A 16,617-nucleotide genomic window follows, 5' to 3' on the forward strand; every position below is an offset into this window, starting at 1 on the left:
CTACATGGAGTGTACCACAAGAAACCCAGAAATGCCACGACCCATCCAGTCCGAGAAAGACTTATGGACAGCCCCAAGTGAGTTGACAGACTTACTCAAGAAATCCAAGTTTGGGAGGAATGTGGTGTTCACACGTGCCCAAGACACGTGAGTGAAGGAGAGCCCACCTCACGTGATGTGGGAAATAGAGATAAAAAGGATGTGACGACTGAAAACGTCGAGTATGATCTGAACACATGTGGTCCTTGGTGCTCCTTAACTCCCGCGCGCTGCGTGCACAGCATCTCTTCCGACATGCATGCTAACATGCGGAGGCAGGGGAGAGAACATCACAGTAGTGAGGAGGAAGAAGTCTCAAGAAATGATGGATGATGCTCCTCCAAGCATATCTGCCCACTGCATGTAGGGCTCTCTGCAGACCTGCTTCCTGTCCTCTTTTTGTTTCAACTGGTGCCTTTAAAATACCCAGAAAGCCGCGGAGTCTGCTGCAGAGTCTTTTGGTTGCGGTTGTGAGAAGACTCTACAGTTTTTGCTCCTGTACCTGTGAGGACCTGCTTCCTGTCCTCTTTTTGTTTCAACTGGTGCCTTTAAAATACCCAGAAAGCCGCGGAGCACCCGCGGAGTCTGCTGCAGAGTCTTTTGGTCTTTAGGCTCTGCAGGCTCAGCGGCGCCCCAATACCTCCCTCTCGGCTCGTTGGACTCCAGATTGACTGCTTCTCATCACTAGCTGATTATATTGCATTGTTGGCTGCAACTCTTCACCAATCCTGGGTGAAAGACACTCCCCCCCCCTCGGGGGTAACTCCCCCTTCTGGACTCCGAGAAAACCCACAAAGCCCCCTCTCTCTCCCCTCCCTCCTCTCTGATCTCTCTTCACCCCTTCAGAAGTTACATTCTCATCTAACATTGGCACGGACCCCCACACTCACCCTCTTCACTACTTGTGATCTTCGTGGATTTTCTACATTACTTTCAGCTCTCTGGACTCCATCCCCCCTCTGTCCGCGCTCCACTGACCCGGCGTTCCGGCCTGCTGGTTCTTGGCGCCCGCGGCCCCGCGGTCCTTCCGCGTTTGTTCGCCTGCGGATCCGGACTCTTCTGTCTGCACGGCTCCGGCACGGCACGGCGCTTCAGCTTCCTCGCTTCTGGCACCCGCAGCATTGCTGCTCTGCGGCATCCTCTCGACAGTTCATCTGATCCCTTTCCGCGTCTGCCCGCGCTGCTCCAGTTCAGCGCTCCAGCGTGGGGACTCCTGGCGCCCGCAGCCTCACGGCTACTCCCCGCGTCTGACTCCATGCTGGTGAAGCTCCAAAGAAAACAGCGAACCCGCGCCAGCACTGCGTCGGTTTAGCACTTCAGCTCGGCGTTTATCGGCGGTCATCAACGCCCACAGCCCGACTGCCTCTACGCGCTTCTACGTGTCTGCCCCTAGCAGACAATCAGCCCACGCTCCCCCCTCACTGCCACGGACCAGAACCTGACTTTCCACCTACAATTCCAGCCAACATCGACACAAAAACGTTTTAAGCTAAACTTCTTTTAATTAAAAAAAGGAAAAAAATAAAAAATAAGAAAAACTTCTTTTTCTATGGAATAAAAGGAAAGAAATAACAAAAGACTCTCTGCTCTAAGGAACTCATTGGACCACCCCTCTATTGCGGCCTCAAGTCTGAAAAACGCTCCCACCAAGGACATAACAGTCCTGATCCAAAACCCTGAACATCCAACAACCCTCTCCTCCCTGATACCTACCCCAAGGTCTCATCCTGTTGACTGGAAACAGAGAAAACTCAGATCCACACGCCAACACAAAAAGAAGATCCTCATTTTCTTCAACAATAAAGAGAGCAAAAGAACTCCCGACCTAAATACCGAACGTCAGCTTAATTTTAACCATTGTAACAAACTGAGAACATCAAATCCCGATGATAGACTAAATGGGACACTGGGATAGAGCTCATTAATTTGGTACTATCACTGATCAAGAGACCGAAAGGGCCCGCCCCTTGGATCCTGAATACTACAACAGTTAAATCGCATTTTCAACCACTGCAGGAGACCGAAAGGAAAACATCCTTGACCCCTCTCGCTGACCAGGAGACCGAAAGGGTTCATCCCTTGGATCCTGAATAGTTGGCCCATCTCGCTGATCAGGAGACTGAAAGGGTTCGTCCCTTGGATCCTGAACAGTACAACATCTTAACCATATTTTCAACTACTACAGGAGACCGAAAGGAACACATCCTTGGCTCTTCTCACTGAACAGGAGACCGAAAGGGTCCGTCCCTTGGATCCTGAACGTAACACCATCTAAACTCTACTCTAAACTACTGCTTGGAGACCAAAAGGAACCCATTCTTGGAGCCCAAAGCACTCTGACCACACCAGTAATCAGAGGACTGAAAGGGCTCGCCTACCAGAACCCAAACTCTACAGAAATAAAACCTTACCTGTAAAAACGCATAGGAAACCGAAAGGACAAGCTCCTTGGATCCTAGGCGAACACACAGTGACTCAATAACGATGACAACAATCCGTACCACTAAACAACACTCCATTCAACGTCCAAAGACAAGACAAACAACTAAACTAGCAACTGCTAGTACCATGGAGCAAGACTTATCACAGCTAACAATGGAGCAATCCTTTAAGAAAGCATCAATCCATAAAGGAAACCAAAAAGCTTTGGCACTGGACCTTCAATCCAAACAAGAATCTCAGTCCATCATAGAACACAAGCCAGAAAATGACAACTCCACTCAGGAAACTCTCCGACTAGCACTTGCGACACAAATTACAGCAGCTAATCACCAACTCAACTCACCTGAGCTGCTACCTCTAGAAATCAAAGCACAAGTCCACAATTCATGTTTTGAAACTCAAGAAGACACTGTACCCGCGGCACCCTTGTGCACCTCGCGACCTCAACTTGAATGTCAAGAAGACGACCCTTCTGGTGACCCTAACAGAAAAGAGCGATATACAAATCATAATCTCCTCAGTAACTCAAGAAATCAAGAAGACGACCCTTCTGGCGACCCTAACAGACAAGAGCGATATACAAATCATAATCTCCTTAGTAACTCGACACAAGATGAACTGCCAAATTCCATGATCAACAATAAAGAGTCTATAAAACCGACAGGTGAACAGATTCAAGCAAGCGCACTAACTGAACAAGCTCCCGAAACCAGTGTTATGCCACATGAATCTATCAGTAAACAAAAAGCAAAAGACAAACCTAACCACAATGGTGACAAAGATACCCCACATCACCAATTGGGACAAGATTCAAACACCCGATCATCAGTACCAACAACATCTCAACATACGAAAAAAGAAAAAGCAAGACTTGCACGACTCGCGTGGCTGAAGACCCACAACTCCCTCAAATCCACACTTTCAGCGGATCATACAACCTTTAAATCAAGAACTAAAGTAGCAAGATTATCAATGGACATTACTGAAATTGAGTCACTAATGACAACCATAGAAAAAAGAAAAGAAATATTCGGAAATATAACAGAAGCAAATCAAATTCAACTAACATCAACACCGTGCTTTCTCCATGACACTCAAAACAAACCGGTGAAAAGAGAACCGCAATCTGATCTTGATGAAGGGAAAAAGGCCTCAACATGTTTCAACTACGACTCAGACGAATCCTATTACACCCCAGAGCCCACAACTAAGAACCCAAAACCAGGCAATCTTCAACAAAAAAACGCAAATACAACGCACAATCATGATCACTCTGAAGAAAACGCAAATCAAAGGATTCCTACAACAATGTTAGACTTACAAAATATGCTCATTGCAACACTTTCTCAATCAATGATTCCTTTCCTGAAATTACACGAAGCTATAAAAGACACCATGAAGGATCAAGCAACTCTCCTAGCGCTAATTCACTCGAAACAGATCCATATGGAACATTTTGTCTCGACAGTTGAATCCCGTTTGACAATTGAATCGGAGGAAACACATCGATGGCAACAAAGACTAGCAGAAAGGGCCAGGGGCGACCGCCAAGAGAAAACAAAACTTACAGCAGAACTAGTACAGATGCTCAAAGAACACCATCAGCAACAATCGAACAGACCAAATGACCAACGAACCTCGAGCCCTCCTCCTCCAAATCTACTACAAAATCCAACGGAGACAATCTTGAGTGATACACAGCGGATAACGAAAGAATCGGGCCAATACATCACCACCCAAAAGCGAGAGACAATCAACTCAAACATTCTATCAGAGAAACCAACCAAACCCTTCCAGATTTTCACAAAGGAAAAAACAACAAATGATACAAAACCCACACAACAAAAAAATATCAAAAAACGACAAACGGGTTCGCGAGCCTTACTAAGAACTGTAAATCAGAACACTCAACCTCCTCAATCATCAAAGACCAAAACCACAACCCGTACAATACCACCATCCACCAGTACACAGAGAGACCAAGACCCCCTAACGCAGACACATCTTCAAATACCGCAAATGATCCCACCACAATTACCGATTGATGAGGAACTGCTTAACCTAACCACCCACGAAGAACAAGCATCAGAAAACAATCAACATTCCTTACAATCAATAAACCAGGCGGGTATCATAATAATTGATGAATATTCCTCAGCTTATGATCATCAGACAAATAAAAATCAAGATAAAACTACAGAACTCTCTCTAGAAGAAATCTCAGCTATATCGATGGAAAACGACACAACAGACGAAACAAGAGACGAATCCTATGGCCTAGTCTCATCGGCCTCGCTAACAAGAACACCAGAAGATTCCATTGAACAGAGTCGGATCCTCCCAATATTTGTCAATCCATTACGACAGAAGGAAGTATGTGAAATTCACATTGAAAATGAAACCAAAAGACTGGAACCGATAATTCTAAACAGAACCAACTTACTGCGTCTCCTTGGTGTAATACCTCGCCTGAATAAACTTACAACAAAAGACATCGATCTCATAACTTTCAAAGATGACCTAAACTTGGATAAGATTGTCATAGAAATACCGGATCCTAAGAATCAAGAACTCATCTTATCAATGCGAGCCCAACTACTCAAACTTGGATTCATATGCTGGGCATCAGCATACACAAGGCTCCCCAATAAAGCAAAGTATAAAGCGACCACAAAGAGTCAGAGAAAGATCAATGAGCAAATAAAATCATACAAGGAAAAGCAGACACCTGATTATACTAGCGATGACAGATGCCTAAGTCACTCGCCACAAACACGCCAGTCACGCAGAAACGATCAACCAAGTAGAAGAAGCTACGACTCTGACACTTCCTTTACAGACACCGTATCGATGGAAGACTCAACACGAACACGCCATCCCTACAGAGATGTACAACCGATCAGAAGAATTTACGAGCCTGAAACCACCTTTGCAGAAATCGTATCGATAGAAGACTCAATGATGACCAACTCATAACAATCAATTAATCCCGAGTTCACGTGGTCACTATGCTCTTGGAACACTAGAGGGAACCTACACCTTTTTACAAATCCATCTACTGAACTAGAACAATATCAAATTATATGCCTTCAAGAAACCTGGCTCAGCGACCCACCGGCATGTGATGGTTTTATCACCTTTCTCAACCCAGCCATCGCTCAAAAACAAGGAAGACCCGCATCTGGGTTACTCACTTTAATCAAGATAAACCCATGCAGTGCAGTAACAATCTCTGAGAACATAAACCCTTGGACCCAACTTATCACCCTAACCTCCACAAAGATTGACAAAAAAGGAGAAAGTAAAAACGACTTAATAATCCTAATTGTAAACCTCTACTGGAACCCAGCAGCAATAACAACGGATGCCTTCCTAGATGGAGTGTTCCTCTCAATTGACAAAGCTACAACAAAATATCAGACATTGGAAATAATAATCCGTGGCGACCTGAATATTAAGTTATACAACAAGAATGGCTGTCTTGAAACCAACTCAGAACTCTCTCCAAATGCAAGGAGATGGATAAAAGAAATCACGACACGAAATGTAATACTTCTGAATCATGCAAGCACCTCTACACCCTACACTCCAACGTGGAGTAGAGGTTCTTCCCACGCAATTATCGATTACATATTTCTATCTGAAAGCCTACACCAATCAGTCACAAAAGTACAAACGGTACCCACCGACAGGAGTGATCATAATCAACTCACTGTCCACTCTCAACCTTCCTTACAACAAAGAGACCCAGCATTATCAAATCTGCTAGAACTAAATGGTACAACATCAAGATTAAGGATCCCACAACCAATCATAGCCACTTTACCGAAAAAATTCCAAGACGCCAACCTGACAGACTCTGCAAAACTCAACTATGAATGGATTTTAGTTCCTTTCCGACAAACCACTAAAAACCGTCTTCAAAAAGACCACCATCATTCATATAATCAAGAAATTGCTGAAAGGAAAAAATCCCTAAATCGAACAATACAACAACTAAAGAAAACCTCAACTGCAGAGAACATTAACCAGATCAAATCTCTGAAACAGAAGTACTCCAATTGGATGAAAGCTCAAAAAAGCGCCATTCAACAAGCTGACGCAGAAAACATATTGAAACTCCACAAGACTCACAATACCAGAGAGCTCTGGAATTTGCTCAACGAAAACCATCAAAAACAACATAAACTCACAGCCAATGTAGCACAAGAAACTTGGATAACTCACTTTGCCACCATCACGCATCACGTAGAACAGATCTACAGAACACACTGCCTGCAATAGAACCAACATGGAAAGTACATGCGGGATTCAAAGACTTCATTCAACTGATCAAAAAGCTTAACACCTCCAGAGCACCAGGCCCTGACGGTCTATCTAATGCTGTCATTAAACAAGACCCCGATTGCCTGGGCGAACTTCTTGTGTCACATCACAACTTTGATCAATACACTACACCGAATACCAAACTCATGGAGATCAGCTATAATTGTACCAATCTACAAGCAAGGATCAAGAGAAGATCCCCAAAACTTCCGTCCGATTGCCCTCCTCGATCCACTAGGAAAATTATTTGCAGCAGTACTACTAAAACAACTAACCACGTGGGCCACAAAAAACAACAAATTCTCGACTAGGCAAACAGGTTTCACAGCTAATGTTGGAACAAACCTTAATCTGATACTATTGCAATTAATCAAGCATGAAGCTATCAATTCCAACTCTAAAGTATATGCAGCATTCATTGACCTAAAGATGGCCTTCGATGCAATTTCATGCGAAAAACTATGGTCGAAACTTAGAGCATGGAATTGTCCACCGAACATTCTTGAACCGATTATTCTACTGTACTCAAAAACCACTATAAAAGTAAGACTATCAAAACAAGGAGCTACAACATCTGCCATATCAACAACAAACGGTCTAAAACAAGGTTGTCCTCTGGCAGCAACACTTTACAATCTGTTCACTGCTGACATCGAAGAGCACCTAACATCCAATAAAACCAACCCTCCAAAAATCAATTCGATTCCAGTTCCGGCTATGGCATATGCAGACGATATCGTCTTACTAGATAAAACACCAACTGGACTACAAGCTACGCTGACAGCCCTGAGCCAATATATGGGAACAAACAAATTAACGATTAATACTGGAAAAACTAAGACAATGACCCTCACCAAACCATACGGAAAAAAACCATACCAACCGAGCTTTATGATCAACGCCTTCAAAATTGAAAATGTGACATCCTTTAAATACCTTGGCATCCCAATAAATCAATCGAAAGCAGAAGATCAATGGATAGACAAAATTGACCAAACAGCTCAAACTCTATCAAGGCAAGGCTGTATACTTCACAGAAAATATGGCAAGTTCTCTTTCAAGCCCATTATTGCCTATTACAGACAGAAGTACATCCCAATCTTAACATATGGAACAGAAGCAATGCTGAATGCCTGCAAAATCAACTGGACGAAATATGAATCAATCTTCTGGCGTAAAATCCTCCGACTTCCACAAACATACCCAATGCCAAGAATACGTTATGAAATGGCAACTCAGTCAATCGAATCCTTTGTACAATGGAAAAGATTAGACATCTTCTGCAAAATACTGACAGACGAAAAAACTCCAGAAATCTAAATTCTACGAGCTAAAAAAAACACCTTGAATACCACAATACTTCAAAAATGGAAATCTTCAATGAGAAATGAAATGGACATCGAAGACATTACAGAAGAACTTCTCACGCTCCGCCCACAACATGCAAAAATGAAACTTCTGCACAATGACTGGATAAAGACCATTCAAAAAAAGAATACTTACAAACAGAATCTCCAATGTACAAATGATAATAGTAAAATCCACGAACCACCAGCCTACTTGCAAATCTTCCCAGACCAAACCATTCGAACAACGTTCTTAAAAGTACGTCTGAACATTCTTCCCACAAAATCATACTTATCTACAACAAGACAGATCGATGCTGGAAACAACTACTGTAGGTTCTGCAAAGATCAAAAAATCGCTGAAACCATCCTTCACCTAGTCATGGAATGCAAAGAACTCTCCCCACGATGTAAACAATTTGGAACGTTTTTTCAACTTTCAACCAAACAAATGTCCACGGAAGAAAGGTGGGCCGCCCTTCTCAGTGGCCATAATAATAAGTACACCTACACAATTGTCCTTTTTCTAAGCGCTATATTGGAACTAAACAAAAAAACAATCACTGACTCTAAACCCTAAAGCATTAAACTCAAAGACTAACAAACTTTCTGTTAATGATAAAAAAGTTTCCAAACAAACTAAATCATCACAAAAAAAAAAAAAAAAAAAGGCCAGGCTTGAAGGGTGTCAAAACCTTCCAACTTTACAGCAATGAAGGCCCCTTGCTGGTTATGTTTGCCAGGCCGAGAGTGGTGCCTTCACACAGCCTCCACCACTTCAAACAGGTGAAAGAAAACACTCTTGTGGTTAAGGGCAGTAAGGCAAGCTTCACTCATGTTTCCCAAACTCCTGTGTGGTGTAGAGCACCTGATGGACTTTAAATTGATTTTTCTCAAAGGTTGTGCCCCAATTTAACAACTAAATTGGAATACCCAACTATCAGCGTTGCAGCCTCTGGAAAGTCTTCTGAGGAAGGGGACAGGAACTGGGCATTCCCCATTCCTTGAGACTCACAGCAGAGGCTTAGCCAGGATTGTCTAACAACTGGGGCCTGAAGCTAATGTAGGTGCGCCCACCGCAGTCACATTAACATGTGTAAATCCACACACAGCGCTGCTGAATGGGCATTTATAGATTGTGGGTGGGCCTTGCTTGCTTAGGCCCTACTCTGTCTACACCTCTGACTCACAGGGGTTATATCAATAGTTTGTAACAGCTCTGGTAGTGATAAAGCATTAAACAGTTACCGACTGACCAGGTTAGTTAGTATAAATGTGAACAGTGCGCAGGGCCGCAGCCTACAGGGGTTAGGGGCATGGGGGCTTATTATGTGTGAGCCGGTCCGGTAATAATGCCGGAAAGAATGCCGGTGCTACCGGCTCTGCAAATGTTAGCAGATCGGCTCACTCCAAGTCTGCCGGTACAGTTTAGGCCCTTACTGGTAGAGAAATCACTTAATCACCGGCACCATTGGCACCTATGGGACTCCATGGAATGGGAACTTACCGCTATTACCAGCACCCCTAATATCCCGGTAACTCCAAGATATCGGAAGCCGGTAACGGTAAGGCGAGTCTGCCGGTAACCCACCTGTAGACTCGTAATGAGGGCAATGGTCTCCTTCCACTATGCCACACAATTATTTTTGTATTATAATCTGTGTCCTTTGAAAGGACAGTGAAGGTAGCTGTCCCTTTCAGGCATCGGCCCCTGTGTTCGCTGCTGTGCCCAGAGAACTGCATACATTAAACCAATCTTATTAAGATCCCTGAGGAAGTCCATGTGCACTTCTGTGCATGTTTCCCCTTTGCTATGTGCAGAGTGTGAACATCCCAGGGATGGCATAGATCTGACCTGATAGCATCTGGTCACCACCCACGACCCCAATGGTGCGATATGGTAGGTTACACCAAGAAAATTGATGTAGCCCCTGTTTTTCAGCCCTGGTTTGGGCAAAGATGCACACCTGCCTCACCCCAGACCAGAGTGAGGCCCCATGGTAAACACCACCCCCAGGCCAGCTGGAGAGGCACTGCACCTGAAAAGGAATGCTGTTAAGAGGAGATGGGCTACACCCTGAACTCTTACCTTACTAAATGGAGACAGACACCAGGGTGAATTTCATAGGGATCTCAAAAGGGATACATCGTTATCTATAAAATACACTTGTTCTCTTTTAAATTAAATTCCTATTCCCTTCCTAAACTTCCCCTGACGTGAGTTCCATCAAACTGGGGAACTTTTCTGACAGCCCACGCTTCCTTGGAGGGGTCTGAGGGACCCTTAGGGTGAGTCTGGTACAACAGACCCCTTCCCTAACTCTAGCACCCACCCACATGGAGTGTGAGACAAGAGGATGGCCTTTGCGGGTAGTCCCAATTCCATAGGTTGCCTCAGGCAGACCGCCACGTTCTCTCGCAATCTCACACTGGGGTACCTCCCTTCTACCATCACCCTCATCACCACTGTCACCTAGGGCCATTGTTAATCTTCAGCACACTGCACTCGCACAATGACATGCGGCCACTACACATACTTCTGATCAGCCCCATGCTATGGGGGCCACCCGCATAACCTCCAACACCAATAACCTTTTCCCAGACTGCCCGTCACCACCTGCCACCATTTCCAATGTTTAAGGCTGCCATGTTGCAGTGGGGCCACATGGATCACTGTCACGCCCTGGGTGCCACTTCTAGTCCAGGCAGCATGCCCATTGTTATGGTGACACCACCCTGCTCATGGTGCGCCCAGGGCCTGACACTCTTCCTAACCCTCACTATTAGCATTGTGTCTCAGCGATGCAGGGGACGGGCCACTGGATTTTCACCCAGGCTGCCTCGCAGCAGCAGCCTGTGGCTTCTCTTCACACAGGCTGCTATAACTGTAGAGAACCAGTTGTACACATCACTCATGGAGGCTACCCCCTCACCTCTGCCATATTGGAAGAGCAGTAAGAAAGCACTGTGCATGACACCTGGTATTGTCCCAATACCACATCAAAGATATACAAGACGTTATGCGCTCAGATAACCGTACCAAATGTAGCCTGGAAGTGAAGTGGTAGAAGGAAGTCTGCAGACACCATGGAACACAGAAGAACTATAAGTAAAGTCTGACAGGAGATAAATGATGTCATGAAGAGAAGACACAATCGTGCACTGAAACAATATAAGAATACTTAAGGAATGTTATGTTATCTTAGGGACATTTATAGCACGCACGTACACCAAAAGGCATGTAGGCATAAGGAAGCACATAGCAAACTATAATAAGCCTGAAGCTATAATAGCAGAGTTTTGAGGTGACGGCGGAATTGCAGGTATTTTTTTTGTAAGTCTCAAACCAGCCGTGAGATCATTCCACAGCTTGCTAGCCGCCACTGAAAAGGCCCGGCCTCCCACTATGCTCAAATGAAACTTGGGAAACACAACCAAACAATCGTGGCTGCAACAGAGCCCTTCTTGGGATGTATGGCAGAAACTTATCCTGCAGAAAATCTGCACCTACCTTATAATAAGTACGATGAAACAGGCATAAAGATTTAAAGACTATCCTTTTTTCCACTGGAAGCCAGTGAAGAAGTCTGAGGAATGGACTGACGTGAGAACCATACGGAGTGGCTGTGGCCACCTGGGCTGCCAGGTTCTGCAACAGCTGAAGGCTACGGATCAGACCCATTGGCTGAGCTAGATACAGGGCGTTGCAGTAGTCTAGGCAACTGCTTACAAGAGAGGCAACCACAGCCGAATGAAGGTGGGCGGGCAGAAATGGCCATTTTTGCAAACTGCGCTAACCTGAGAAGCCACGGAGAGAGAAGATGACAGATAAACCCCCAGATTTGTCACAATCGTCACTGGAATAGGAAAATCACCAAGTGCAGTTGGCCAAAAGGAGGAAGACCAACAACCAAAATCAGAAGGCGAATAAAGATGTGACTGAAGTAACAAAGTGAATGAACATGTGGAAAGGAAGAAATCATATACGTTGAGAAGGTAAGTGAGAAGAGATGAAGTAGATGTATATAGACAGAAACGCAAAGTAGATGAGACATATAGACGCTTGCTGCAGTAGAAAATATAACACGGGTAAAGCAGCCATGGTGAGAAGATGGACATCGGTTTCATGTATTTGTAAGCAAAAAAAACAAAAGGGAGAGACCAGGGTTGCAGACCTGACAGGCACTGAAATGCAAATTAATTTGTGCAAGAACAAAGAGTATTTGTTTGTCCAAGGATCAAGGATGCCACAGCAAGAAGCAACTGCAGGGTCCAAAAGGAGTCGAAGAGGATAAGCCATGTACGTAAGACATATTTCTCTTAGATTAAGTAAAAAAGTAAACATCTGTGAGTGCCAAGTATTGGACTATTAAAAATGCAGAAAGCATATGCAAGACGGAGCAACCAAGTCTCCAGAGGCCAAGAAGAGTAATAGCACCCAGTATAATAGAATCAAATAGCACTTAATATTGATTGATTGATATTTTATTTCTATTGCGCTCCTACACAAGTGTTTCAGAGCGCAACAAGGCAAGGAAGGGGAACAGGGGAGAACAAAACAGAGATTTTACTAGGCCCAGTGACATTGAGAACGCGCAAGTGCATGGGAGAGGGGGTAGGGGAAAAGTGCATGGAAGGGGGGAGAGTGGAAAGTGCGAAGCAGAGGAGACACAGATAAATAACAATAAATAAATAATAAAGGCTACAAACAGTGGTAATGCAGCCAGCAATTTGCATGTGCTAGGTTTAAGGCAGCAGACAGGGTAGGTCTGATAAGTGTAGGAAGAAAAAGGGGGGGGCTGTATGGGTACAGATACAGACCCCAGTGCAAGAGGTGGCCCAGGGGCAGTGCGGGAGGGTGGCAGGATGAGCAGGTACCTGGGCCCAAAGGACAGAGGGTGGCCAGGTGCACGGTGCCAAGAGAGAACAGATCAGCAGGTGAGAGGGGGAGCTAAGGCAGAAGAAAAGAGGAAGGTCTTGAGGTGCTACCGGAACCGGAGATGGTTCTCCTCAAGTTTTAGAGTGGCAGGGAGGCTGTTCCAGAGGGAGGCCCCAGCCGAAGACAGAGATCTAACCCCAGCTCGTTTCTTAGAAAAATGACTGACCCTGAGGGAGTTGGAGGTAGAGGAGCGAAGATCTCGAGACGGGAGGTATTTGCGGAGGGATAGCTGAAGGTATTTTGGACCCAGGCCCCAGAAAGTCTTGTGGACAATGCAGAGGGTTTGAATTTAATCCTTGCATCCACTGGGAGCCAGTGGAGAGATTTCAGAGCTGGAGAGATACGATCCCAGGGCTTGAGGCCAAGGACAAGCCTCGCAGTCCTGTTCTCGATTAGTTGCAGAGGGTCGAGAGTAGAGGCAGGTAGATTTAGAAAGGGGCTGTTACAATAGTCCAAGCTAGAGAGAACCAGAGCTTGGGATACCATGAGCTTCTGGGGGAAGGAGAGGAAACGCAGAGTACCTCTGAGGAGGTGCAGTTGGAAATTTTACTTTTTAGAGACCTCAGAGATGTGGGCGGAGAAGGAAAGGGTGGAGTCAAAGATGACCCAGAGGTTCTTAGCTTCGCAGGTGGAGGTAGGAGGAGGACCAAGGGAGGCCGGCCAGAGTGTGAGGGGACAGGATGGTGAAGGTGTGCCGATGAGGAGGATCTCTGTCTTGCTGGCATTCAGATAAAGATCATTGGCGGCACACCAATCTTGAATGGCAGTTAGGCAATCAGAGATGAGAGAGGGAGAGGAGGTGGCAGAGGGCAGCCTGAAAATGAGTTGAGTGTCGTTAGCGTAGCACTGGAAATTTGAGCAGAAAATGGCAATGCAGTGGGCGAGAGTTGCCAGGTATTGGTTGAAAAGCCAGGGCGAGAGGTTAGACCCCTGGGGAACACCACAGGTAGAGACGAAGGTAGATGAAAGGAAGTACCCAAGTTGGACCTGGTAGGGTCGATTTGAGAGAACAGAGGTCAGCCAGGCCAGAGCCTGATCAGTGATACCCAGGTTTTCATGGAGACGGTTGCGCAGGATGGTATGGTTGACCGTGTCAAAGGCAGAAGAGAGATCGAGGAGGATGAGGACAGAGGGAATGTAAGAGTCAAGGTTGGAGAGCAGATCTTCACGGATGTTCAGGAGAGCAGTTTCCATGCTTCTGGCAGCTCTGAAGCCAGACTGGTGGTCATGGAGACAGCCAACAGAATTGGAATGAAGGTTAAACTGAGAGATGGCCAATTTACCAGGAGTTTGCTAAGAAAGGGAGTAATGGAAGTTGGGTGATAGTTAGCTGCACAAGAAGGATCAGCTGTGGGTTTCTTGAGAAGAGGATGCACAAAGGAGTGCTTCAGATGGGAGGGGAAGGATACAGAGGCAAAGGAGTGGTTGCAAAAATCAGCAAGGGCTGGAGCAAGGGTGTCAATGTGGTCCTTGATGGTTTTAGAGGAACAGGGATGAACCTGTTTTGAAGAGGCTTTCATAGATCGGACTTGTCTAGCAACCTTGTCAGGGGTGAAAAGAGGAAAGGACGAGAAGGATTGTGGGAGGGTGACTAAAGGAGGGTCAGCAAGCACAGATGGAGAGGGAAGAGGAGGGGTGTGGGTGGAGAGGGTGGACAGGATATCCTGGGTTTTTTAAATGAAGTGAGAGGAAAGGGCATTGCAAAGAGCCTGGGAGGCAACAGGAGGGGTAGAGACTGCAGCAGGGTTGGCCAGCTCCTTGCAGATTTTAAAGAGATTGGCCGAGTTGGGAGATGCCACAGAGACACGAGCTTGAATGTGGACTCTCTTCTTGGTGAGGACAGAGAGTCGGTATTGCCTTTGTAGCAGGCGACAGGCCAGTTTGTCAGAGGATGAACAAGCAGTCCTCCATTTCCTCTCAGCTGCACTACACTTACGTTTAAGTGTAGCTAGGTCAGAGTCATACCGGGAGGACAGAATGAACAAATTATGGTCTCCTCATATGTGGTGCAAGACCAGAAAACAAGAGCTATTCATAACACTCCAGATGAAGATAGCAATGTACCTTTACCCCCTTTAAAGTTCAAGGGAAGAGAACAGTCAACAAGGTCAACTCCAAAGAAGTGGCCTTGGCCTAGGTTCTAACTGATGAGAGATGGTAGGCTAATTGTCCAAGTGGGCAGTTGTCCGACGTTTTTACCCGCACCTGGGGTTTGTTTTGGTTATGTGCTTCTAATGAGCCAAATGTCCAAGGTTGGAAGACGTTGCAAACCAATTACGAAGGCCTATGTGAGGATGGAGTATACATTATTGCTTAAGCCAATCCTCTGCCATTATTCTACTATTATCTGTAGTATACGTAGTTAGAGGCTGTTCCAGGCATGCCTACTTGATAAGGGGCAGCCAATGATGTTACTAACACCTAAATGAACTATATGTATACATCTTCCCGTAACCTATGCCTCTGCACGATAGGTGTTCATTATTTGCCACGTAGGATGACGCCATAGCTGACGTATATTGAGGTATAAAGCCTTTGTGTAACTGAAATGTGTTCGACAGTGTGTGAGCTGCGACTTGTTATGCTTTCCAGATTTCCCTACTTCATTGAATTGATAATAAAGGAGTATTTTGCCATATTCTTTGAGTCTGTCTGGTTATTTGGGCCTGAAATCAGTTATTGTGGTAATCTCGTCCAGCACTCGATACGCTCCAGGAGCTACTGCACACAACAAGGTAGCCCAACACTTTTCACATCACGCTCTTCACCCGGGCTTCACCTCTCCACATCCCAGCCTGCCTGCCATGCGTTGCCCAGGAGGACTTTTAGAAGGGGCTTGATTTATTGGCCATGAGGCAGGCAGACTTGGGGCATGGCAGGGCTGCCTGATTCGGGCTGCACGCATCACACAGCCCAGACTCAGTGGTACATCTTTGGCCCAGGTAGCCCCATGCACGCTTGGCCTGACAAGTGTAGACCCCAGATGGGCTGCCACGGCCCTGTGCCTGGCAGAGCTTCCCTTGCCATGCATCTCAGTCTCATGGTTAACTCTCTAGGGGCTTTCCAGAGATGACCCAGCAGTTTAATGTCTATGTGCCCTGGGGGACCGCTCGAGGCGGCCGCCCTCCAAGAGGTTGTTTTTTCTTCCCTCCCCTCAGTTTCCTTTCTTCCTTCTTTCTCCTAACTGTTTTTCTAACTGTCCCCTTTTTCAAATCCTCTTCGGATTCATGTCTGCCCTGCCCAGCCCATTCCTAGGCAGGGGAGTTCTGTTCCTTTGTTATTTCCTTTTCATTTATCAACATTCCATCCAGCCCCACAGACTTGTGAAACCTTTTTGTGGAACCCTGTGGGCAGTGTCTTTATTTCTAGGTATTTCCTTAGGCACACGCATGTAGCCCTTACTAGCCAGGCCCTTTTTGGACCGCTGGCTACATTGGGGTTATGTTTCATCTTGAAAAAATACATTTTTGCCATGCCTTTGATCATATTTTGAATAATAATGATATACCAGGCTGGTTTCGTGTT

This window comes from Ambystoma mexicanum, chromosome 12 (genome assembly GCF_040938575.1).
Source record: "Ambystoma mexicanum isolate Mex_15411 chromosome 12, UKY_AmexF1_1, whole genome shotgun sequence".
Classification (NCBI taxonomy): domain Eukaryota; kingdom Metazoa; phylum Chordata; class Amphibia; order Caudata; family Ambystomatidae; genus Ambystoma; species Ambystoma mexicanum.